We start from the raw sequence: 27,518 nt of genomic DNA, 5'->3' as shown, positions 1-27,518 counted from the left end.
GTTCAATCTCTCAAACCTCATAAAATGGTTCTCCATCATTTTGAGAGAATATCATTATGACCGTCCTCATTTGATTGGTCCTACTCGCAGGAAAATATTTTTTGGGGAACTTTTGTTAAATGTGAGCCCAAAAAGTGATTGTATTTGCCTCTAGATTGTTAAACCAATACTTAGACTTTTCTCGGTGGGAGAAAGGGAAAAGTTTCATCTTTAAGGCTTCTTCCTAAAAATCAGTGATCTTCACAGTGGAACATATCTCTAGAAACTCATCCAAATGCTTGTAAGGATCTTCATGTGGGAAACCACTAAATGAAGGACACATTTGAATGATTCCGGGCTTGATTTCATAATGATTGGCCTAAAATTTGGTAATCGATAACATGTGGGAGAATTGTAGACATTTAGAGTGTAGTAATCTCGAAGAACCATAGGAGGATTAGGTAGAGGATGAGCTTCATGAGGTGGTTCGGGAAGAATTGGAGGAATGTCATTATGCGCCATTGAATTAAGTGGGTGATTGCTAAAAAAAGGAGGTCTCCTATTTCGGTTTCGCAATTCCTTAAGAGAAGATTCAATTTCTAGGTCAAGGGATGAGATGATTATGAAGAGACCTTCTTCCAAGTATACACAACTGATAAACACCAAATATTTCATATTTAAGCGCTGTTAATTGCATGTTTTAGTCTATTTGTGTATCAATAAAGCGTATTTTACCGACTTTTGTGTGTTTTGCCTCTTTTCAAGACTTATCTCCAAAAAGGAATAAAAACGAGGTTTTATGGGATCTCAATGGATATGGGTTATGGCGAGTTGAAGAATCAACCAAAATGGGTCTTAGGAACATTATCAAGCTCAGCTTGAGGAAGGAAGTCGACCCTAAAAGCCTGTCAAGAAAGATGAAAGGCATTTCAGAAGACGAAACTTCGAAGAGCAATCTTGGCGTTCGGACGCCCTGTGGAAACTCTGTTCAACAATTGTAATTCGAAGAAGTAAAAATTCCAATAGCTAAAGGAATTTAAGTCTGAATGCCCCATACCAGAGGCCGTAGCAATAAGCACTTAGCATGCGTAAGGATGCCCGAATTGACAGGCTGCATCCGGATGCCGCCCGATGCGTCCAAACGCCCACCTGCGAATAAATGAGCTGATTCAAATTTTCAGTTTTATATCTCTCTCTCCTCCACTTGAATGTACGACTATGGAGAGCTGTTATATATCTCTCTATATTGTAGATTTTAAATATATTCAATTTTGTATCAATTTCAGAGAGAGAAAGTGAGGAAAAATTAAGGTTCTTGTGTGTTCTTGTGAAGGGCTACTATGAGGCTGAAGATGGAGGTTTCTTCTTCATTCCTTGGGGCTTTTACCACTTCCAGAATGAGCTAAATCCCTAGGAGGGGGATTGAGGTAGCCTTAAACAAGTAATCATGTTGTAAATTGTTTCAATTTGGGGAAATACATTGTATATAATTGATTTCATGAATTAGAAGATGTCTTTACATTGAATTGGTGTTTTTACATTGAAATAATGTATCTGATTTGCATTCCTATATATGATTATGTTGATATGTAATTCTTGTCTTAGAAACCATATTTACATAATCATACACTTGATTTTCTCATAGTGACAACGAGATTGAATTCATAAAATGGTTTTATTAGTATGATATGTAAGAATTTGGATAGACTATGCTTAGGGAAGATAGACCATGTTACACCTTTAGATTAATTTAGTTAGGTAGATGGTCTATGCCTACTGAAGATAGTTTATACTAGATGCTTGGATTTCATGTGCTTAAACTTACAATTTCAAAACCTTGATAGGCAATGCCTAAGGAAGATGGTTCATACCATAATCTAGTTTAGGTGGATGAGACATTCCAACTAAAGATGGGTTATGCTTAGTTCCAATTGTATGAATTTCTATAAAATGTTGTAGTTGTTTTATATTTCTACACATCATAGTTATATATAATTGTTTTCCCCAAGTTGATTGCATAGAAACATGTTTATGAGGTCTTAGTGAACTCGATTCCCTAATCTCCTCTCTTTATTATTCAAACCATTAAATTCGTTTTAAATTCTATTTTAAGTTTAATTTCATGCTAAGTGACAAATCAATCATCAAACTAACTTGTTTCTTATCAAACTTGAAAGTAATCTTAGAATTTTGATTACCATAAGCTAGCAGTCTTCTTGGATCGATAGCCCTTACTAAGCCATTTTCTACTTCAATTTGTGCTATAGATAGTGGTTTTATAATTGATACACTAAGTGCACATCAATTTTTGGCGCCGTTGCTAGGGATTGCAAACGACTTTGTAATAAAAAAATTTAAAGATTAAATTCAGTTTGATTGTAATAAGGATTTTTGTATATATGTTTCTATTTTTGACTTTTTTCAAAGTTCTTAAATACAGGTGTTGAAACATAGGGCTATTTTGAGGTGAAGAACAAATTCTGAAAATTTTGGAAAATTTTGAAAATTCTGGAAAATCGCACCATTTGTGAGTATTTCAAGTTAATTTTTGCTGCATTTGAATTTTCGGTTGTATTTACTTTATTTGGATTTATTAGTTGGTGTTGGGTCATAGATCTTTGACATTGACAACTTTAGAAGAACAAGTTGATATAACTTTTTTAGAAAGAACTCTTAGACAATAAAAAAAGAACCTTATGCTCTATTTGGTTAGGTGAAAATAGATAGAAAAGAAAGGAAGAGAAAATTTTTAAATTTTTTTACAGTTTGGATAGATAGAAAGAGAAACTTAATGGAAAATTTAGTTTCTCGCATTGAGTATTTTCCCTTAAAACTTTTCCTACAAAAAACACACTAAAATTTTATTTTCACGTGAAAAAAGCGCTTATTTAATTACATTTCCTATTTTACCCAGCAACTTAATCGTGGAAAGTTCTCTCCAAAACAACTTCTATTATGAGGTAAGTTCTCTCCAAAACAACTTTTGAGGTAGGTTTGCAAGGCAAATTATACAATTATATATGCAGAATATCAATGATAATTTTGGTAAAATTGCTCAAAATAGATCATGCTTCTAAATAGATTTTTTTATTCTATTTTTTTTAATCATCTGTTCTATGTTGCAATTATAGTCACTTATAATCCCGTATAGATATATATATATATATATATATGTCGTGAAATATTTGATTTTTCTCTTAAATTGTAGTATTGCCTCTTCATCTCTAATTTTTTATTTTTTATTTATTTATCTTAAACTAATAATTAGTTATACCTAAGGAAATATTATGAAGCCTTATTCTAAATATAAATACTAAAATTAATATAAACAATTATATATTTGAATTTAATAATCCATCATTTTACTTCACAAGGGTAGTTTTGGTATGCATAATCACTTTCATTTCACTTTCATGCTATCCAAATTAACAAACTAATATTTTTTTACAATTTTCTTGGATAAATTTTCATGCTAACCAAATGCAGCCTAAGAAATCTCTTTCTCTCTCTCTTTTTTTTTTTTTTCATTCACTTTCTATTTCTTTTCTTTTCTAGCTTATTTCCATCTAACTAAACAGAGCTTTAGGGATTCCGAAATTATAAGAGAACTAGAAATTGAAGTTGACAACATGGCTAAAAATCTTGAAAATGTTAGAGTTAAAAATCCTAGAGTCGAAAAATACTAGAGCTGAAAATGAAAATGTAGCACCCATGACTCTTAGGTACCATTTCATCCCTTCAACATATATTTCTCCATTATGCATTGTCATGCCTAATGTCGATGCACATCACTATGAAATCAAATCCAGCACTATCCAATACTTACATCATATCATGGGTTTGATAATGAGGACCCTTATAAACATCTTGATGAGTTCCTGGAAATCTGTTCCACCATCAAGATGAGGGACTTCCCTCAACAAGCACTTCATATGCGTCTCTTCCCATTATCCTTAAAAGATAGGACAAAATATTGGTTGAACTCACTTGTTGCAAATTCCTTCACCACATGGGAACAATTGTAACAAGAATTTCTGAAAAAATACTATCTTGTGGGAAAAACCAATCAAATGTGTCGTTCTATTTTTAGCTTCTCCTAAATAGATGGGGAACAATTCTATGTAACATGGGAAAGACTCCAAGATCTTCTTAGGAAGTGTCCGCACCATTAAGTTCCTAAATGGCAATTCGTGCAAGCCTTCTATGATGGTTTAAAAGAACCACATAGACAACTTATTGATTCTTCTTGTGGGGGCATGTTTATGTCCAAAAATGCAGATGAAGTTTGGACTTTACTCGAGAATATGAGCGATAATTCAATGTAACATAATTCTCATAGGGCTCCTACTTCTAATGTTGGAAAACCTTCAAATCCATGTAAACCACGGACTCTAAGGGAAGAATCCTCTTAAGTGGATGCCATAACCCACAAAGTTTTTCAGCTAGTGGCACCCCATCTCTCCTCTCTAATTCTCAAAATGTTGGTCCTAAGTTACCTTAAGGAATGTTTGCCTTTTAATGTCTAAAAGTAATGCTCAGCCTCAGACATTGAAGGTTTAGCACTTCAGCCTCGGACATTGCAATGCTTCAGCCTTTGACAGAGATGCTCCTCAAACAGAGATGCTTCAACCTCGGACAATGAAGGTTCAGCAGCTACAGGTGCTCAGCCTCAGATAATGAAGGTTCAGCACTTCAGCTTTAGCTACAGCCTCGGCTCTGTCACAGTGCTGAGTAGAGGGCAATATGGTCTTTTTTTAGCTTTACTCAAGAATGTGACACGTGTCAGTGGTCCTAGAGAAGAATGTAACACGTTTCAGTGGTCCTAGAGAAGAATGTGACACGTATCAGTGGTCCCAGAGAGCTAGTTTATGCAAGAATATTCCATTCTTGGAGGCTAAGTTTGGACAGAAATGGAATTCAATACTCAAACTTGTAACCTGCTGTAGCTGGAAGAATAGTGACGAAATTAGCTGAGGTGGTAGGTCTGCATTGGTCCATTGCTCTGAAGATATCTGAAATGTGCTCTCTCAATCATTAGCTTGAGGTGACAGGTGTACATCCATGGTGTGTGAGGCCTTATGTAATTTAGTGTCTTTATAAATATGCTGCTACAAGGCTCCTTAGGGTTTAAGCCTCTGAAATTTATATTGCACATTAAGCTGCTCCTGAGAACCCTTTAGTACACTATGTCAGGCAAGTTTTTCTCTGCTATTTGATGATGATCTGTGTAAGAAAAACTCATTGAATCAATTCCGAGGAGTGCTTTGTTTGCTGAGAAGAGGCTGCTGTCAATTTGCTAATGTAAGGGCTGCATTGAAGAATGACTGGGTGTTTCAAGTTTCTGTGGTCGATTTTAAAGATTGACACAGGTATAATTCATCTTCTCACACTTGTTCAGACTGTGTTTGTGTTGATTATGCTGAAAATGAATTTGGACAGTGTGGTCAGTAGTTGAGCTTGTTTTTCTAAAGAAATCTTGGATTCAAGAGCTATTGGATTATACTTAGTAATTTCATGATGATCTATACTATATATTTTAATGAATCAAGATTGTCAAAGTTGAGTTTGTAGCAAAAATATGGTATGCTTTGTTTTTGAGTATTCTATGCTGAAGATATTCTGTGCCAAGGCTAATTTGTACTGATAATATTCTGTGTTGAGACTATTCTGTACCGAGGCTATCTGTGCCAAAACTGGTATATGCTGAACCAAGGACTTTGACTAAACTTGTAATAAACTCATGCTGTGTTTGATTATACAAAGCTATGAACATGAGTACAACAGTGAAAGAAGACTGCATGGGGCACTAGTGAATTGATCTCAAAAGGAATTTCCTATTTTACCCCTCAGACACATGATGCAGTGGATTACAGTTTTGAGGCAGTAATTTGGAATTTTGTATTGTCCATCTTATTTGAATTGTATTTGGTGTGTTGACACTTGTTGTAAATGGCAGTGAGGCATAATCCCTCACCCCATTGTTGAGTGGTAGTGAGGCTTTACATCCTCACCCCATTGTTGAGTGAGCTTTGAGAGCTTATTGGGTCCAAGCGTGGTTGCTTCGGACAGGGGGAGTGCGTGGATGCACTGAAGTGTCCTAGTGTGTATGTATTGGTTGTGAAAACTAGTGTCTATTCTAGTGCATGGGTGTGTGCAGAGAGTGAGATAGTTGAGTGTGTAACAAGATACATAAATCTAGTGGATTGTTTATTGGCCGAGGCTAAGAACCAAGGTTTTCCTTATTTAAAAGGGTTTCCTTGTAAATCTTGTGTTATCTATTTTTTAATGCTTGCTTAGTTGTGTGAGAAAGTTTTTGAAAGCAAAGATTTAACCAATTCACCCCCCCTCTTGGTTCAACCCAAAATTCCTCATCAAGTGCTATGAATGCATATTGCACAAGCACTTTTCATCTTGAGGAAGATTGCCCTACACCAGAGCAATTTTCAAATACATATAATCCGGGATGGAGAGATCACCCAAATTTCTCATTGAGGTAACCAGCCGCACAAAATTCAGCATTCTAAGGTCATAGGCAACAATATTAGTCCAATTCTCAGCCCTTGAACCGGCCATTCCAAGCTTCTTCAAGCTACCGTCCTCCTTCTTATAATCCAAGCCCTTTAAATCAAAATTCTGCTCTTCTTCAGCCGTACCAATTGGATGAGATATTAAACACCAATAGCAAATCATGGCTACCATTAGTGGTATGCAATCAACGGTGCAATTGGTTAATACTCGTTCCTAATCAATAGCCAAAATTGAAACCCAACTGGGACAATTAGCTACTTTTGTGACTCATCTTCATAAGAGGGACACGGGAAAACTTCTAGCTCAACCCGTAGTGAACTCGAAAGGGCAATATGTGATTGATGAAATCTCTCCTCCGAGTGGACCACATCATGAGCAAGTCCAAACAATCACCACACTTTGGAGTGGAAGAATTGTGGATAATAAGGTTGATGGAAAAACTGAAATTCTTGCTACCAAGAGTTCAAGTCTTCCACCCAAAAATCTGAAAATCAGTCTAGAAATTTCAAATCTGCCAATCCCAAATGTTGAGACATCTTATGAGCCCAAGGCTCTTTTTCCTTAATGCCTCAAAGAGTCCCCACACTTTGGGAACAAGGATGATAAAATTTAAGATATGTAGGAAGTCTTTAGGCAAGTAAAGATCAACATTCTCTACTTAATGCCATAAAGAAAACTCCACCTTATGCTAAATTTCTCAAAGATTTGTTTACTCAAAAACACATTTCTAAGAGCAATATTCCTAAGAATGTGAGGTTAACTGAGCAAGTGAGTGCTATCATTCATCACAATATACCTCCAAAGTTTAAGGATCCAGGTGCCCTGACAATTTGTGTGTCATTGGAGACAACGAGATAGAAAATGCCCTCATTGGCTTAGGATCGAGTATAAATCTAATCCCTTACTCAGTATACTTGCAACTTGGCTTAGAAGAACTCAAACCAACCACGATTGTCTTACAACTTGCGAATAGATCCGTGAAGTAACCACGTGGTATCATTGAGGATGTAATCATCAAGGTGGACAAGTTTTACTTCCTAGTAGACTTCTTGGTTTTAGATGTTGTACCAGTCCACAATCCCAAAAGACACATTCCCGTGATCCTTGGTCGGCCCTTTTTAGCCATGGCTAATGCTTCAATTAATTGCCGAACTGGGGTGATGGATATTTCTTTTGAAAATATGAAGGTAAAGCTCAACATCTTCAATACCTCTCAACATCCTTTAGATGAAAATGAGTGTTTCTCTCTTGATATAATAGATGAATTGGTCGAAGAATCTCTCCCATTCATTCTAAGTCAAGATCCTCTTGAAACTTGCTTGGCTTTCTTTGGCTTTGAAGATTATGATATTGATCAATCTATTCGTGAAGTCAACTTATTGCTTGAAGCCAATGCAATCTCGGACTTTCTCTCTTGGAAAGTGGCCAAGGAACTTCTTCCATTAATTTCTAGCACTCTTCCCATTCCTTCACTGAAATCTCCACCTCAACTTGAATTGAAGCCACTTCTGGCTAATCTCAAGTATGTATTTCTTGGTGTAAATAGAACTCTTCTGGTCATTATTGCATCGGATCTTTCCAAAGACCAAGAAAATAGTCTTTTAGAGGTGCTACAAGAGCACAAAGAAGCTATTGGTTAGTCGGTGGCTGATTTAAAAGGAATTGACCCCTCTATTTGCATGCACCACATTCATTTGGAGGAAGACGCCACACCTTCCCGAGAGGTGCAGCGCCGGTTAAATCCTAACATGATGGAGGTTGTCAAAAAAGAGGTTATCAAGCTATTAGATGCGGGAATCATATACCCCATCTCGGATAACAAGTAGGTAAGCCCCACTCAAGTTGTTCCAAAGAAGTTCGGCCTCACCATTGTTTAAAATTCAGCTGTATAACTTGTGCCATAATACACCACCACTGGGTGGCGTGTGTGCATAGATTACTGGAAACTCAATTCTGCAACTTGGAAATATCATTTCCCACTTCTATTCATTGATTAAATCCAAGTACGGCTAACCGGCCAAAGTTACTACTATTTTCTTAATGGTTATTCCGGCTATAATCAAGTGGTTTTAGATCCTCAAGATCAAGAGAAGACCACCTTCACTTGTCCTTTTGGAACTTTTACTTATCGATGCATGCCCTTTGGGTTATGCAATGTCCATATTTTCTGATATGGTAAAAAAATTCCTTGAAGTGTTCATGGACAATTTTTTCATCTTTGGGCCATCCTTTAAAGATTATCTCCATAATCTCTCGTTGTTCTCAAAAGATATAAGGAGACAAATATGATTTTAAGGTGGGAAAAGAGCCATTTCATAGTTCAAGAAGGAATCATCTTGGGACACATTGTCTCTAAAAGGGGGATTGAGGTTGATAAAGCAAAAGTTGAATTACTTTCCAGCCTTCCTCCTCCCTCTTCGGTGAGACAAATATGATCCTTTCTTGGTCATATTGGTTTTTGCCAGCGTTTCATCAAAGACTTTAGCAAGATATCCCGGCCTTGGTGCCATCTTCTTACCAAGAACACTGCTTTCAGTTTTGATAAAGCATGCTTGGAAGCTTTCAAGAAGCTTCATTCACTATTCTTTTTCGCCCCAATTATGAAACCACCTAATTGGTCTCTTCCCTTTGAGATCATGTGCGATGCATCCGATTATGCATTAAGTGTTATTTTGGGCTAACGTGTGGATAAAGTTCCTCATGCCATCTATTACGCTAGCAAGACCCTCTTTGATGCCCAATTAAATTATACAACAACTAAGAAAGAGTTGCTAGATGTTGTCTATGCCTTGGACAAATTTCGTTTATATCTTCTTGGATCCAAGGTTATCATCTTTTTGGATCATGCTGCATTAAGGCATTTGCTTGCAAAGAAAGAGACCAAACCTCGACTCATTCGTTGGATACTTTTACTCCAAGAGTTCAACCTTGAGATTAGGGATAAGAAAAGCACTGACAATGTCGTAGTGGACCACCTTTCTCGGCTTCTCATTGAGAAAACTTCTGATTTTTCTCCAGTTCACAATTCCTTCCCGGATGAGCAACTGTTTCAGATTTCTCATACGTCGCCTCCTTGGTTTGCTATTATTATTAACTATCTTGCGGTTAGAAAAATTCACTTCCAATTGTCTAAGCAAGAAAAAGACCGGTTCTTTACCCAAATCAAAATTTTCTTTTGGGAAGACCTAGAACTTTTCAAATATTAACCGGATCAAATAATCCAGAGACGTTTTCTTGAAAATGAAGTCCAAAACATTCTAAAATTCTAACACACTCTAGAATGTAGAGGGCACTTCAATGCTAAGAAGACTTCATCTAAAGTCCTTCAATGTGGATTTTATTGGCCTTCATTATTTAGGGACATTTAGAATTTTTGCAAGTCTTGTGAGCGATGCCAAAAGCTTGCGGCCATGTCTAAAAGAGACATGATTCCATTGAACCCCATCTTAATTGTTGAAATCTTTGATGTATGGGGAATCAATTTCATGGGACCATTTTCATCTTCTCATGGCCATAAGTACATACTTTTGGCAGTGGATTATGTGTCCAAATAGATAGAGGCTAAGGCAACCAAAACTAATGACCACTCCGTGGTGGTCAAGTTCATTCAAATAAACATATTCAGTCATTTTGGTATGCCTAGAGCACTCCTTAGTGACATAGGATCTCATTTCTGTAATCGCTATCTCAAATTCGTCCTCCTAAAGTACTTTGTCATTCACAAGGTTGCCACACCTTACCACCCTCAAACGACTGGTTAAATAGAAGTCTTAAATCGGGAAATCAAAAATATTCTTGAAAAGATGGTTAAGTGACTAAACGATTGGTCACTGCGACTAAATAATGCGCTTTGGGCTTACTGGACTGCGTTTAAGACGCCAATTGGTATATCTCGATATCGACTCGCTTACGGTAAAACATGAGTACTGAAAAACATTGTACGATTTCTTTATTGAAAATTCCTTTTCAAATTCATCGCATTCCTTGGTTTGGTCATTTCAGTGACATCCAGGTGTTGGAGTCTGTATGTTCCTTTTCCAATCACATTTGAGATTCGGTACGGACCTTCCCAATTGGGTTCCAACTTGCCGATATACTTTTCTGACTTTAGAAGCACCAGGTCTCCTAGGTTGAAGCCTCTATGTCTGACCCTTTTATTGTAGCTATTTGCCAACTTCTGTTGGTACGCAGCTAGCCGAATGGTTGCTGCTTCTCTTTTCTCCTCTAAGAGATCTAGATTGTGCTTAAGAAGTTGATCATTTGATCTCTGCTCCCAAGCTATGCTTCAGATGGTTGGTGCTACCACTTCAGTAGGGATTGCAGCCTCAGTTCCGTAAGCTAAAGAGAAGGGGGTTTTGCCCATGGGGCACCTCGAAGTGGTTATGTATGCCCATAAGACATTTGGTAATTCGTCCAGCCATTTTTCTTTCTTGTTTTCGAGCTTTTTTTTTTTATGCAAGTGAAGATTATCTTGTTGGTTATTTTTGCCTGCCCATTGCCTTGTGGGTGGTACACAGCTGACATTTTTTGGCTGATCCCATATTTGTCGAAGAAACGCTGAGTATGTTGGATGTTTAGATTCGTACCATTATCCATAATGATAGATTTTGGGATTCTGAATCTGCATATTAGATTGTTCTAGATGAACTTTCTTACCTGAACGTTAGTTATACTTGCGTATGCTTCTGCCTCTACCCATTTGGTAAAGATGTATCTTTTTTGTTATGCAGCTGGTGGCAGAGGTCCCATTGTGTCCATCCCTAATTAAGCGAATGGCAATAGGTTACCCATTGTGTGCAGTTCCTTTGGAGGCTGATAGATGAGAGGAGCATACCTCTGGCATTTATCGCATCTTCTGGGATACTCTTCAGATTCTCTTGCCATATAAGACCAAAAATGTGATACCCTTCGGATCCGTGACACGGGTTGATCAGACATAAGCCCAAACCCAAAGGAATATCAAACAATTAATATATAAATGAACACAGAATATAAAAATGAAATAAGAAATAAATAATTAAGAGCTGAAAGAAATCTAAGTTTAAAATCCTTGAATAAATAAAATTAAAATCCAGAAATCCAATCCTCCATAAAACCTCCAATAGTTTAAACAACTAAGGAATCCATCTCTAGTGGACCCCTAATAAAAATTCAAACTAAAATGAAACTACTAAAAGAACATCCAAAGTAAACCATGGAGAGAAGTCCTACGTTATCGGAAGAGTGAGTGATAGTCTCTGCTCAGCACGATCAAGCCTATGACTAGAACTGTTGAACACTTGAAAAATAGAAGTGGGTCAGGCCCACGAACAAGTTATATTCTACTACAATCTAAGCAGAGACTCGATACGCATGTACATCCTAACCAACTCAACAATAACTATATAGTCTATAAATAAATATATATATTCACACTAAAGGACTCTCACTGGATTACAGGCCGGTCTCAACCTGAATAGAGGTAACATGCAAAACGCACCTGAAGTGGGCATGTATACCTAAGCCTAACAGGGTACACCTCCAACCATCATAGCCAGCTATGCATCCCAATGCATATACGCGCCCTAACCATCGATCCTAAGATTCAAGCTCATATCGAGGTACCAAAACAATATATTTAATATCCATCCAGAATCCATAGTAGTGCTACTCAATCATTTGTTGCCTTGACACTATAAATCAATATGATTTAAATTTTAGTTAATCCATTCCTTAATTCCATAGTAGGTAGGATTTAGCGTTTTTGAGCTAATCCCCCTAGTATGCGACTGTCCGATACCGGTGCATACAATCCATCTATCCAGTAGTTGATAATGCAGACAAGGAATGTAAATATCAACTAATCCATACATCCAATAATTGATAATTAAAATATCAAATAATAACATCAATTGTTCCATACTAAGCATGATAAAATTCTGTAATTTAACAAGCTTATTTGATACAACTCCGCACAGTCCAATAATTGATAATACAGATCCTACATGTAAACATCAATTAATTCCAAGTAAGCATAATAGAATATATATAAATTCACATGCTTATTTATAACACTGGAACATGATTTAAACTATAAAATCATTCTTGAAAAATTGCTAAAATAATGATGAACAATTTTAATCCTCCACATTTAAAACAGTATACCAATTTGTGTAAGAATTTTATAGTGTTCAAACTATAATACAAGGTGATTAATTATGTATTAACAAGGCTCTTGGGAGTTTTAAATAAGCTCAGGACACCTCTGAGAACCTCCAGTATAGCTTCTAGTTAAACTAGAACATCAAAATCCAAGTATAGGAGTAAAATCCATCGCTGAAATTAAAAACAAATTGAAAATCCACAAAGGAGCAAGCTCCAATTTAAGGTAAAGAAGGCTCAACTTTTTGGGTAGAGGAGGCTCAACTTAGGTAGATGAGGCTCAACTTTTTGGGTAGAGGATGCTCAACTTAGGTAGAGGAGGCTCAACTTTTTAGGTAGAAAAGGCTCAACTTAGGTAGAGGAGGCTCAACTTTTTGGGTAGAGGAGGCTCAACTTGGGTAGAGCAGGCTCAACTTTTAGGTAGAGCTAGCTCAACTCCCTTGGAGCCACCTCTACATCATGTGGAGCCGCCTCTACTCTTCCCAACCTTCGTCTTCCTCGACGCCAGCTGTTTTCTGACTTTCTGATTGTCCTTGCTAAGGTTCCTAACCCTCTGTTCTAGGTTCCAGACAGTCCCAAAAATTTATTAAATTCATTATGCATCAATTAACATCAATTAAAACATGAATTATGCAAAGAAATTTACAAACAAACACTAATTCATGTAAAGGCATACTGTTATAATTGAAATTAACATGTGAACCAGATTAATCTTTAATGTCTATTTACTCCTAGAGTTGTGTTAGGCATGTAAAGAACATGAGTCAAAGAGAGAGAGAGTTAGGAATAGAACTTGCCTTTAGGTCTCAGTTTGAAACCTTGCAATGTCGTCTTCCAAAATTCTCCGGCGATTCCTACTATAATCCTCCTCTGTTCTCTCTCTCTAACTTCACAGTCATGAATAGGGTTCTAAAACCCTAGGCAGAACCCTAATACATATATTTATAGGCCTAACTGAAAATCCTAAACCTAAGCCCAAGCTAATTAAAAGTTGGTTACAATGTAAAGGAAAATAAAACAAAACCCTAATCAATTGCAATACTCCAATTGTATTCAAATAAGTCACATAATTGTCAAATAAGTCACATAATAACAATTAATTCAATTTAATTCAAATAAATCAAATAATAATAATTAATTCAATTTAATTCAAATAAATCAAATAATAATAATTAATTCAATTTAATTCAAATAAATCCAATAATAACAATTAATGTAATTAAAACAAACAAGTAAATAAGTAAACCAATAAAAACACAATTAAATAATTATCTGAAATAACAGGACTATCCTTTTAAAATTCGGGGTATTACATTCTCCCCCCCCTAACAAAAGGAATTCCGTCCTCGGAATTCGCTCTTACCTTCTTCCAATATTTCAGGAAACTACGAGCGAATGGCATCCTCTTGTTCCCAAGTAGACTCAGCCTCATTGTGATGACTCCACTAAACACGCACTAAAGGGATAATCTTATTACGAAGGATTTGATCTCGTAGGTCAACAATATGACACGGTGGCTCCAAATAAGTTGTATCCGGCTGTAACTCAATCCCCCCAACAATGATATGCTGATACCGATCCTCATCTCGCAGAAATTTCCGCAATATGGAAACATGGAACACATTGTGTATGCGATCCAAATTATCTGGAAGCGCTAACCGATAAGCTACAGCGCCAACTCGATCCATAATCATGAATGGATCGACAAATTACGGAGACAACTTCTCCTTCTTCCCAAAACGTATTACTCATTTCATATGAGACACTTTGAGTAGAACCTGATCCCCAACCTGAAACTCTAAAGCACGTGTGAGATGATCTGCATAACTTTTCTGCCGACTCTGCGCAGTGCGCATACGATCCCTAATAAGAGCGATCTTCTTCGAAGTATCCTTGATGAACTCAGGACCCAAGAATCTGCTCTCACCAACCTCCATCTAATAAACAGGCGATCGACACGATCGGCCGTATAATGCCTCAAATGGTGCCATCCCAATAGTCTTCTAGAAACTATTGTTATATGCAAACTCCACAAGTAGCAAATAATCCTCCCAGTGGCCCTTGAAATCAAGAACACACGAATGAAGCATATCCTCCATGATCTGATTAACGCACTCGGTCTAACCATCTGTCTGAGGATGATAAGCAGTGCTAAGATGCAACTCTGTACCCAAAGCCTGCTGAAAACTCTTCCAGAATCCTAACAGAAAGCTCGAATCCTTATCTGATGTAATAGACAATGGAATTCCATATAGCTTTACAATCTCTGTAATGTAAAGTGTCGTTAACTGCTCCGAAGTGAAGTTAGTGCGAATAGGCAAGAAATGAGTTGATTTAGTCAATTTGTCCACGATGACCCAAATGGAATTGTGATCCTTGAAGGAATTAGGCAATCCCTCCACAAAATCCATAGAAATGCTCTCTCATTTCCACTCCGGTATCGGTAGTGGCTGTAGAGCTCTTGGCGGCCGCTGATGATCAATCTCGACTATTTGATAAGTACTACATCGAGAGACAAAAATAACAATGTCCTTTTTCATACTTGCCCACCAAAACTGCTGCTTCATATCCTGATACATCTTGTCTCCCCCTAGATGAACAGAAAACTCAGAGTGGTGAGTCTCAGTCATCACATCCTTCCTCAAATTATCAGCAGAAGGTACTACCAACCACCTCTTGTACCTCAAACCTCCATCAGCCCCAACATAGTAAAAGGGAACCTCCCCAGAAGCTATCTCTGCAACTTTATCAATGCGCTGCTGATCCGTAAGTTGTGCCTTCAAAACCTTGTGAATGATAGAAGGTGTAACTACCATGTATGCCATGAAAGCATCTGACAATTCATCTACCTTTTTCAATGCATTCTACTTAGTAGTGAATAGAGCGAAAAGACTACTAACAGGTCGGCGATTGAGTGCATCTGCCACCACATTCGCTTTCCCTGGATGGTACTATATAGAGAAATGATAGTCTTTCACAAACTCTAACCACCTGCGCTATCTCATATCCAGCTCCCACTGAGTGAACAAATACTGTATACTCTTGTGATCACTAAATAATCTGAAGGACTCGCCCAACAGATAATGCCTCCAAATACGTAAGGCAAAGACCATAGCTGCCAACTCCAAATCATGTGTTGGATAATTAAGCTCGTGAGGCTTAAGCTTACAGATCCATACGAAATCGGTTACTCCTCTTGCATCAAAACACATCTAAGACCCTACAAGGAAGCATATGTGTAGATAAGATACTCTATCCCGCCCTGTGGAGTAGACAGAACTGGTGCAAAAGTCAACTTAGTCTTTAGCTCATCAAAAGCTCGTTGACAGTGTTCATCCCACATGAACCGTACACCCTTTTTAGTCGGATGAGTGAGTGGCCTCGCTATATTTGAGAACCCCTGGATGAACCTACGATAAAATCCCGCCAATCTGAGAAAACTCCGAATCTCGGTAGGTGATGTAGGCTGTCCCTACATAACCACTACTAAAACCTTGGCTGAATCTACCGCTATTCCCTTTTCTGACACCACGTGACCCAGAAACTTCATTTCCCGCTGCCAAAATTCACACTTCTCGAACGTGGCGTATAACTGGTGCTCACAAAGCGTCTGCAAAACAATCTGAAGATGCCTAGCATGATCATCCTCTGACTTAGAATAGATCAAGATATCATCAATGAAGATAATGACAAACTGATCCAAATAAGCACTGAAAACTCTGTTCATTAAGTCCATGAAAACTGCAAGTGTGTTAGTCAGTCTGAAAGGCATGACTCGAAACTCATAAGATCCATATCTAGTGAGAAACACTGTCCTTGGAACATCCTGTTCCCTAACCCAAAGTTGATGATATCCAGACCGTAGATTAATCTTAGAGAAGTACGTAGCTCCCTTCAATTGATCAAAAAGATCATCAATCCTAGGTAACGGATACTTATTACGAATAGTAACCTTGTTCAACTCCCTGTAATCTATACACAGGCGAAGTGAACCATCCTTTTTCTTCACAAATAGTACTAGTGCTCCCCAGGGTGACGTACTCCTATGAATAAAACCCTGGCTGAGTAATTGCTGAATCTAATCCCTCAGCTGTCTCATCTCCACTGGTGCCATCCTGTATGGTGCTCTAGTAATAGGTGTAGTGTCTGGAGCTAAGTCAATCACAAAATCGATCTCTCGACTAGGTGGCAACCCTGGAATCTCCTGAAAAACATCCGAAAAGTCCTGTACAATTGGTATGCAATCCAATAACACAGTAACCTCCTTTTTCATTTCCTCCTCCATATGAAACAAATAAGTGCTATTAACCCCGTTAAAACGTGGCATAGCGATGACGTACAGATCCTGACCAGGTATGGTAAACACAACAAACCTATTACAATTAACTTGGGCATGGTAGTGAGATAACCAATCCATCCCAAGTATCACATCATAAGTGTGCATGTCCAGGATAAGTAAATTGGCTAGAAATTTGAGTCTACCAATAACTAGTGTCATAGGCCTATCACTCTCATATAAAATGGCTGTATTGCCCAAAGGTGTAGAAATACCCTGAGGTCTATCACATACCCGCGTTATTATCCCAGATAAAGTAACAAAAGATCTAGTTACAAATGAGTGTGTAGCACCCGTATCAAATACAACACGTCCCAATGAACCATGAATAGGAAACTTACCCTCAACAGCCTGAGGTGCTCGAACACCTCGCGGCATGGGGTTGTACACCCTGCCATAATGTAGCTGCTGTTATGCCTGTCCTTAAGGCTGTGGCGGTGCTGGTAAAGCTGGATACGCCTGTACATGAATCCGTTGAACCTGTAGAGCCGGTAAAGGTACCGACGCCCTCTGCCCCTGCTGCACATGCTGTCCCTATCCCTGTCCTGCTTTAGGACACTACCTGAAAGTATGACCATACTCTCCACAAGTGTAGCAATTACCCTAGAAAGTACCAAATGGCCTTCTTAGTCAGTTAGCCTTTGGCTGACCTTGTCCTGCTTGTGGTCTTCCATTATGCTATTGTTGAATAGGTACCTCATCCCTGTGAGCATTTGAACCACCTTTGTGCTTCTTCCAAGGCTGCTGTCCCTGGAATTTGCCTTTGTCATTCTGTCGGTGACCATTGCCATTTCCTTTCTCAGCTGACTGATTTACAGAGTCTCTGTTACCTCGCTTCTCACCCTTGGCCAGTCTGAAGTCCACGATCAACTGATACTACTATAGAGCCGCGTCTACCACCTAAGCGTAAGTAGTATAGGCTGGACTACTTGTAATAGCTCTCCCGATAGACCACATCAGTCACTTAATGAAACTATTACGCTTCTTCTCCTCTGTATCCACCTCTTCCTGTGTAAAAAGAGATAAGCGCATGAACTGCTGCTCATACTCTGCCACTGTCATGCTCCCCTGCTGCAGATTAAGAAACTCTGTCTTCATAGCTGCCCGACTGCATAAGGGAAGTACTTCTCATCAAAGCGAGTACTGAACTGATTATAAGTCAATGACATCCTCTCCTCTGTGGTGGTAACTGACTCCCACCACTGTAGTGCATCCCCAACTAGCTTGAAGGTAACAAGTATCTGCTTTTGAACTTCCATGCACTGAACTAGATGAAAATGTCGCTTAATATCCTTCTTCCACTGATGAGCTACTTTCGCATCGGTGGAGCCTGTGAACTCAGGTGGGCTCCCCTTTATGAAAGAACTCCTAGCCTTTTCCCATGTATCAGTCTGAACAACCGGTGCTGGTATCGGTGCCGGCTGTACCTGAGGCTGATTCCGAAGTGCAGTTGTTACCCCTGCTTCTATAACCCGAGCAATGAGGTCGTTGATATGAGGAGGATACTCTGGATCTCTAACCTGATCCTGAGCTTGCTGAACTTCCTCTTACTCTTCATGGAACTGACCATTATCCTAAAACTCTGGCAAATGCTGCTCTTCCTCCATTAGCTGACGTTGTAGGCGATCTTGTTGCCTACGTGCCGCTCTCTTTTGTCTTCTATTTCCTTACATGTTCTGTCTTCTCCTAGAATTAACCATCTGTTAACACAGAACAAACAGACATTAGAACAACTTAAACTGAACTGTAAAGGAATACAATGAATCCTAAACTTAAGCTCTAATCAAGAGAAAATGCTACGCGGAAGTCTTAGTACGAAACAACTTTGAGACACTTGAACCTGGAGTATTTTGATACCAACTGTGATACCCCTCATATCTGAGACACGGGTTGATCAGGCCTAAGTCCAAACCCGAGGGAATATCAAACAATTAATATATAAACGAACACGGAATATAAAAATGAAATAAGAAATAAATAATTAAGAGCTGAAAGAAATATAAGTTTAAAATCCTTGAATAAATAAAATTAAAATCCAGAAATCCAATCCTCCATAAAACCTCTAATAGTTTAAACATCTCGAGAATCCATCTCTAGTGGACCCTTAATAAAAATCCAAACTAAAATGAAACTATTAAAAGAACATCCAAAGTAAACCATGGAGAGAAGTCCCATGTTGTCGGAAGAGTGAGTGATAGTCTCTGCTTAGCACGATCAATCCTACGACTGGAACTATTGAACACCTAAAAAATAGAAGTGGGTCAGGCCCACGAACAAGTTCTATCCTACTACAATCCAAGCAGAGACTCGATACGCATGTACATCCTAACCAACTCAACAGTAACTATATAGTCCGTAAATAAATATATATATTCACACTAAAGGACTCTCACTGGACTACAGGCCGTTCTCAACCTGAATAGAGGCAACATGCAAAATGCACTTGAAGTAGGCATGTATACCTAAGCCAAATAGGGTACACCTCCAACCATCATAGCCAGCTATGCATCCCAATGCAAATACGCACCTTAACCATCGATCCTGAGACTCAAGCTCATATTGAGGTACCATAACAATATATTTAAAATCTATCTAGAATCTAAAGTAGTGTCGCTCAACCATTTGTTGCCTTGACACTACAAATCAATATGATTTAATTTTTAATTAATCCATTCCTTAATTCCATAGTAGGTAGGACTTAACATTTTTTAGCTAATCCCCCTAGTATGCCACCGTCCGATACCGGTGCATACAATCCATCCATCCAGTAGTTGATAATACAGACAAGGAATATAAATATCAACTAATCCATACATCCAATAATTTATAATTAAAATATCAAATAATAACATCAATTGTTCCATATTGATGAGCACTAAAAAGTGCGCATTTAAACCCCCTAAACGAGGGTATTTTAGTCCATTCATCTATCTTTATTTACACGTTTTAGTACTTATTTGTGTTTTTGTCTATTTCAAGTCAATAATGTTAAAATGGGCTAAAAATGGTTTCTTAAGGCCTTTTTGGAGTCAAACTAAGTCTTAGTGATGATCCGGAGCAAAAAGAGGCTGATTCGGAGTAAAAAGAGGCTGATGTTGAAAATCTGCCAAGTTGGATCAATCTAACTTTTTCTGAGATCGATCGCTTTTTCTGAGATCGATCAAAGTTGGATCGATCGAAAATCGAAGTTGGATCGATCGAACTTTTCTCTGATCGATCGAACTTTTTCTCTGATCGATCAAACCTTTGCTGGCAGCGAGCTGTTTTATTCTCGTGCGCGCCCGAACTCCCACCAACCACATAGTAGGGGATTAAATATTTTTGGGGCTATATTTCTGACTTAGTGGCTAAGAAAAGGACCTTCTATATAAAGGGAAGTGACCCATTTTGTAAAAGAGCTTTTTATCATTTTATTTTTACATTGTAATTTTTATTTCTCTCTCTAGCAAAGTTAGAGATTAGGGTTAGAAGAAAAGAGGGAAGTGGAGGCACATCTCAAGATCCATATCTAGACCATACTCTCTCTCCATCTCTAGAGCTTCAAAGAAGAAGAAGAAGAAGAGGAAGAAGAAGATGGAGCCATATTTGGAGCTTGATTTCATGACCACATCTACCTCCTCCATGATTGGCTAGAACTACACTTAGGGCTTGGATGAGCCCTAAGTCTTGTGTAATCTAAACCCTTATATTTCTATTTTTGAGGATTTATATATATTGTTGTGATTAGTGCTCTAGCCTTGTGAATTTCACGAATCTTGGTATATTTCTATGATTTCTATAGTATAATTCTTCCTATTAATTCTCTATTTTATTTACATATCTATGTGTGATTAAATTAGGAATTATTTTTTACATGATTCATATGGATTAATTCTTTCTATTGATTCTCTATTTGATTACATGTTGTCTAATGTGTGATTATTTGGGAATTAATCTCTACACTAGTTTTTCTATATTAATTGCATGTCTATGTGTGGTTAATTGAAAATCTAGTGATGGCTAAGCATGGGTTTTCATTGAATGGGTTTGTCAATTAATTTGATGGTTTATACTTATGCTTGATGGGTTATTCTACAATTTAATTCATGATTGTAGGTAGGTAGACAATCTATGCTTGCTTAGATATTTCATGGCTTATTATTGCAAATTCCATGATTCTCTAGATTGATGTGTGCTACAATTGTTGCTACTTAGATGGGTCATGCTTAAAATTGATGGGTTGTGCTACACTTAGTTTAGGTAGACAATTCATACATAAATTAGATGGTTCATACTTAATATTGCAATTGGTAGTCACATTTTGTTCGCAACAATGTATTCCCCATTAATGGAAAGCAAGTGGTTAATTACACGAGCTTAGTGGTGATTCCAACACCCTAAGTCCTCTCTTCATATCTCTTAAATCCCTATCTCTCATTAGTTTACTTTACTTGCTTTTTTATTTTATTGTACCTTAGTGTAATCAAACCAATATCTCTCTTTGCAATCTTTGATACGCTAGAGTTGAAGTTAAATTCTAACACATATAATCCCTTGGGACGATCCCTACTCACTCTAACTATATTTTTAGTGAAGGTAGTAGTGACCTTTATAAATGTAAAACTTTGCCCTCGCCTTAATGCACACACTTTTAAGCTTTTGGTGTAGTAGCGACGAGTCACCATCAAGTTTTTGGCGCCATTGCCGGGGATTAGGCAACGTCGTATTTGTGGAATCAATTAGGAATTAGTACTCTTTTGATCGTGTCTTTACTTTGTTTTTTTTTTTTCTTCTTTTGATTACTTATTGTGTTTGTTCATCTTTGATAAGGAGTATTGAGCTAGGAAGCAAGCAAAGGAGTATTCAAGCAAAGAAGCTAAGTAAGCAAGGAAAAATGCTAAAAATTTTAAATTTTTTTTGCTAAGCTAAGCTATAAATTTGGAGTTGAAGTGCTAAAGGACCTTTGTGAGACTTTCTTTACTCAATCCCTTAGTTAAATCATCGGCCCGCGTGGAGGCTTGTTTTTAAATTCTTAGATAAATCGTGAGCCCGCGTGGAGGCATTTTTAATTGTTCTTTGCATCATTGTTGTTAAAGCATAGGAGTACGGGTTAAGTGTTTGTGGAGGAAGTTTCATTGAATTGTTGTGAAGTCGAAGTGCTTGTTCATTCATTGTGTTTGTGTGTTTTTACATTGTGCATGCATGGTCGTAGATCACTAAGACCAACTCTTGTCCCTCTTGATTTGAATCTTGAATCCGTAGTTAGAACTCCTAGGGGAAGAGGAAGTTCTAGTTCTACCCAGTCCATTACATCAATGGACGACCATAATGAAGAGCATGTAGAGGACCCTGGTCACATAGACCAACAAGGTATCCTCCATCCAAATGTGCATCATAAGAACATGCAAGCACCATTAGACATGCCTAGGCCATTCATTCACCAACCACAACAACAACAAGGCCAAGTTCCATTTGGAATGCTAAGGCCAATGTATGCTCCACAACCTCCCATCATTCAAGGAAATCAAAATCAAGGTGCCCATGTTACACCTCAAATTGCTAATCCTCCATTTGCTTTAAGAGACCACTATGTGCCTAATGAATACAATGCACCCACATGCATTCAATTACCACCATTTAGAGTACATCACTATGAAATTAAGCAACAAACCATTTAAATGCTTCATAACTATCATGGACTTCCAAGTGAAGAACCTTACAAGCATTTGGATGAGTTTCTAGAAGTATGTTCCACCGTAAAATATACGGACATGCCGGAAGAGGTCTTAAGACTCAAACTTTTTCCATTCACCTTAAAAGACAAGGCAAAGTATTGGTTTAACAATCTTAGGCCTTTTTCAATCACTTCTTTGGCAGAAATGTAACAAGAATTCTTGAAGAAGTACTATCCAGTTTCTAAGACCAATGCCATGAGACCTTCCATTAAAGAATTCACACATGGGGATGGAGAAACATTTCATAAGGCATGGGAACGCTTTAATGAATTGCTTAGGAAGTGTCCACATCATGACATGCCCAAATGGCAATTAGTTCAATATTTCTTTGAGAGCTTATCGGACAATTACAAAGGCATGGTTGATGCTTCCATGGGTGGCTCATACATTGATAGGCATGAGGATGACGTGTGGCATCTTTAGAACATTATCATCCAAGAATGGTAGAAATTCACAAGGTAGGAAGAGTGTTGGCTTACATTAAGTCGACCATTCAAATGAAATAACCGCCAAAATGACGTCGTTATCTCAAAGGTTTGATCAATTTTTGATTAACCAAAACTCGGCGAACCAAGTATCTTCCTTCCCTAACCATTCTCATCGTGCATCAAATGAAACATGTATGACTTTCTCTAGTGTTCTTCATTCTACTTCTCATTGTCCTCACGGACAAGTGCAAAATGAACCTAATGAACAAGTCAATGCAGCTTTTGTGAACCTAGGGAACAATCCTTATGGTACTCATTATAATCCAAGTTAGAGAAATCATCTGAATTTCTCTTAGAAAAACCAAGGAGAGGGCTCAAACCCTTCCTAAGGCAGTTTTCAAGGGAAATACATTCTACCTCCACTTCAAAACCAAGGATCCCAAGGTTATAGACCTTATCAATCACATGGGAATCAATTTGCTAACTCTCATTTTCCCAACCAATCTTATTCCCAAGGAAATACTAGAAGTCCCGCCTTTGAAAAAAAAGTTTTGAATGCTTTGGACACTCTTGAGGCAAACACACAATTGCTTCATTCCCACTCTCAATCTATTGTGAAGCTAGAAACCCAAGTAGGGAAAATAGCAAGCACTCTTAATACAAGAGAGAAGGGAAAGATGCCTATGAATGCCCCACCTAAGCAACAATGTGTTGTGGAAACCCATTCCTCATCGGAAGGCCACACTATTGAGCATGTCAATGCGGTGACTACCTTGTGGAGTGGTAGGATTGTGGACAATCAAGTCGAAAAGTTCAATGAAGAGAGTGAACCAGTGTAACCTCAAGTTGTCACCCATCCCGTTTCACATCCAATTCCTCCTTCATTGCATATACATGATTTTGAAAATGAATTGAAGAAAGATTTGCCGAAAAATGAATTTGAAAAAGTTTTATTGAAAAATGATTTGAAATAAAGTGATTTGAAAAAATCTTATGTTGAAGATTTTTCAAAAGGAACTGCTAAAAAAGTGTTTGAGCCAAAAGTTCCATTTCCGGATGCCTTAAAAGGATCCATTTCAAAAGACAAGCAAAAGGCAAAAACCAATGAAATCATGGAAATGTTTAGGCAAGTGAAAGTCAATCTTCCACTTTGGATGCAATCAAGCAAATTCCGGCTTATGCCAAATTCTTGAAAGACTTGTGCACCCAAAAGCGGAAGAACAAGAGCCAAGCACCAAGAAAAGTGGTTTTAACCGAGCAAGTCAGCTCAATTTTGCAACATAACACTTTACCAAAGTTTAAGGCCCCCGATTCTCCTACTACTTCATGCATTATTGGTGATCATATCATTAATCGGGTGCTTCTTAACTTAGGAGCAAGTGTTAACCTTCTTCCATACTCGGTTTATGTCAAATTGGGCCTAGGTGAATTAAAACCGACGTCGGTAGTTTTACAACTTGCCGACCGATCCATTAAGAAGCCTAGGGGTATAATCGAGGATGTATTGATAAAGATTGACAAATTCTTCTTCCCCATTGATTTCATTGTCATTGACACGGAACTGGTCCCGAATCCTAAAAGCCAAATTCCCGTTATCCTTGGCCGTCCTTTCTTGGCAACCGCTAATGCCAACATCAATTGTAGGACGGGGATAATGAAGATCTCATTTGGCCACATGAAGGTGAAGTTGAATATCTTCAATCCCACACCCAATTCATTTGACAAATATGAATGAGAGGTTAATGTTGTAGATAAATGTCATGATCTTCAATGTCAAGGAAGTGAGCTTTTGTGTAAGACCAAAACTTCAAAGGGATCATCTTTAACCCTGCATTCTCAAAGTGTTGTTTCAAATTCTTGCTTTGAAAGGGCATGGAAGCCCAAAGATTGTGATTGCATTGACAAGGGATCAAAAGTTTCTTTTGAGCTTAATCCAACAAGTTCTTCAAAGAACTATTTGTTGGGTGGAGTTCAAAGCATTTATCACCCCAACAAGGAGGGGATGCATTACAAGATCTTTGATCTGGAAAAAAAGAGCCCATCGTCTTGCTAGAGATGTTAAAAACTAGCACGACATTTCGTAAGGTGTCAAAACCCTATTCCTCCCTCATTTCTATCTTTAATTTCATTTCTTGCGAAGTCTAGGTACTTGTTTTTGGTTCATATGCATTGCTAGGAACTATGATTTGGATTGCATGCACTTTTATGTTGTGATTGAGCATTTTGCATAAGTTTGATCGATCTCAAATGAGAGTTCAATCGATCGAACTTCCATCTGCATCCAACACTTAGAAAAATTTTCGACCTACATCCACCTGCATCCAAATCACCTCTCTGTCCCATCGTTCGAACTTATTCTCAGATTGATCAGAAGACCTTAGATCGATCCAACTTCAAAGTTCGATCGATCTCGTGCTTCAACACTTAGAAAAATTTTGAGCCTGCATCAACCTGCATATTTCAGCTCTCTATCTCATCGATCGAAAACATTTCAAGATCGATCTGAAGTTTTTCGATTGATCCAACTTCATCATTGGATCGATCTGCAAGTTCCAACACTTAATTAAAATTTTGAACCAAAAACCTGCATATTTTTGCTCTCTGTCTGATCGATCGAACATTTTGTTCAGATCGATCTTAGTTTTTCATCTCACCATCTTTGACCTTGTTTGACTTTTTAATTTTAAAAATCCAAAAATAATTTTATTTTATTTTATTTTATTTTCCAAAAAACCAAAAAGATTTTATTTTATTTTATTTTATTTTTACTCTTATTTTTCAAAAATCTAAAAATATTTTCTATTTTTCAATTTAAAATTTTAATTTTTAATTTTAATTTTTCAAAAATTTAAAAATTCCAGAAACACTTTGAAGAGAGATCATCACAGTTCGATCAATCTGAAATCTCAGTTAGATCGATCGAACTGAACGAGAAAAGTTCTAAAAATAGAACCTGAGGGTCTCAAGATCGATTCATTAGATCGATCCAACCCTCCAAACCCTTGTCCCTCATTCTCGTCACCACTGTGCACCCATCTTCATCATCATCTCTGGCGAGATTCCCAGTGAGATCCAGTGAGCTTTGACTCTCCTTTCTCTCTCTCTTCTCTTGGATTCCATCACCTTTTTCATTTCTACTTCTCTCTTCGTTTGGGGTAAGATCCGAACCCTAACTTTGAATCTAATTGTTGCCTAAATGTTTATATACTAGATCTAGGTTGCTTAGATGATGAATCTGCCATTGTTGAGCTTCAAAGCATTGTGTTTATATATATATATATATATGTATACGCTTCGTGTTGATATATTTGTGTATTTTGAATCCATTTTTGGGAGTATGGGCTATGCTATATGAGTAGGATTGAGGAATTGTTGTGTTGATGGGCCCACGACCTTGTTCGTGTGGCCCCCGTGCTTCCAAAGTCACATATCTGTGACCTTTCAGTTTTTATCTTCGCACAGTTCGATCGATCGAACTTCAATCTCAGATCGATCTTGAGAGATCGATCGAACTCTTCTTTTTTCAGTTTCTTAGATCGATCGAAGTTTTAAGATCGATCTCACATTTTTTTGTGATCGATCGAACTTCACAATTTCATACACACATTTCATGCATCTTATCTTATGTCCATGCTATCTCATTCATGCCCAATGCCTGTGATATTCCACATTGGATGCATTTCATACTCATATTGCTTAGCATATTCACCTCCTGTCACTAGTATAGATTCATGTCATATATGTTTTGTCTATCTTATTTGACATGCATGTTTCTATTTTGTGCTTTCAATTCTTTATTCTGGCACTGACTCCCCTTGCAAGTTTTAAATTATTTTTCAGGCCATGACTAAGTACAAGACTATTGCGAAGAGGCAACACGAGCCTCAAAGACATATCAGACCTAGGATAGAGGAGACAATAGAGCCCTCTCATGCACAGGAGGAGCCATTAGAGCCTACTCCACCTCAGTCACTTTCTCATGAGGCTGAGGCTGATCATATTCCATATACTTCTGAGGCTCAGCTTGCGTTTACACCATCTCCATCTCCATCACAGGATGAGGCTGAGGTTGAGGTTGAGGCTGACCATTCACCATTACCATCTCCACCACAGCAGCCACCATAGTCAGCTCGAGAGCATGACAGGCCCACGCCTAGATATGCACATATGACAGTGGACCATGAGTCAGCTTTCGATACAGATTTCTTCTCCAAATCAGTGTTGACCCGATCAGCTTATGATGATATTATCTAGAGGGGCTTTGCAGCTATTCTTGCCCTAGTTACTGAGCCAGTCTACCCGCGGCTAGTACGGATGTTCTTCCAGAACCTCCGACCGTCACCGCGTACCACGGCAGAGCTGGTCACTACCATAGATGGCCATCAGATTTCT

At 38.0% G+C, this 27,518-nt stretch overlaps 1 pseudogene; it reads left to right on the top strand.

The window, feature by feature from the left end:
* LOC132269860 (uncharacterized) overlaps window positions 1-27,251 on the top strand; it is a 153,484-nt pseudogene extending 126,233 nt beyond the window's left edge.
* The last annotated feature ends 267 nt before the right edge of the window (window positions 27,252-27,518 follow it).

The sequence above is a fragment of the Cornus florida genome, unplaced genomic scaffold (assembly GCF_030987335.1).
Source record: "Cornus florida cultivar Cherokee Brave unplaced genomic scaffold, ASM3098733v1 CherokeeBrave_3.0.0_Hap2_Chr01, whole genome shotgun sequence".
NCBI classification, from domain to species: Eukaryota; Viridiplantae; Streptophyta; class Magnoliopsida; order Cornales; family Cornaceae; genus Cornus; species Cornus florida.
This window is presented reverse-complemented; position numbering and strand designations above follow the sequence as displayed.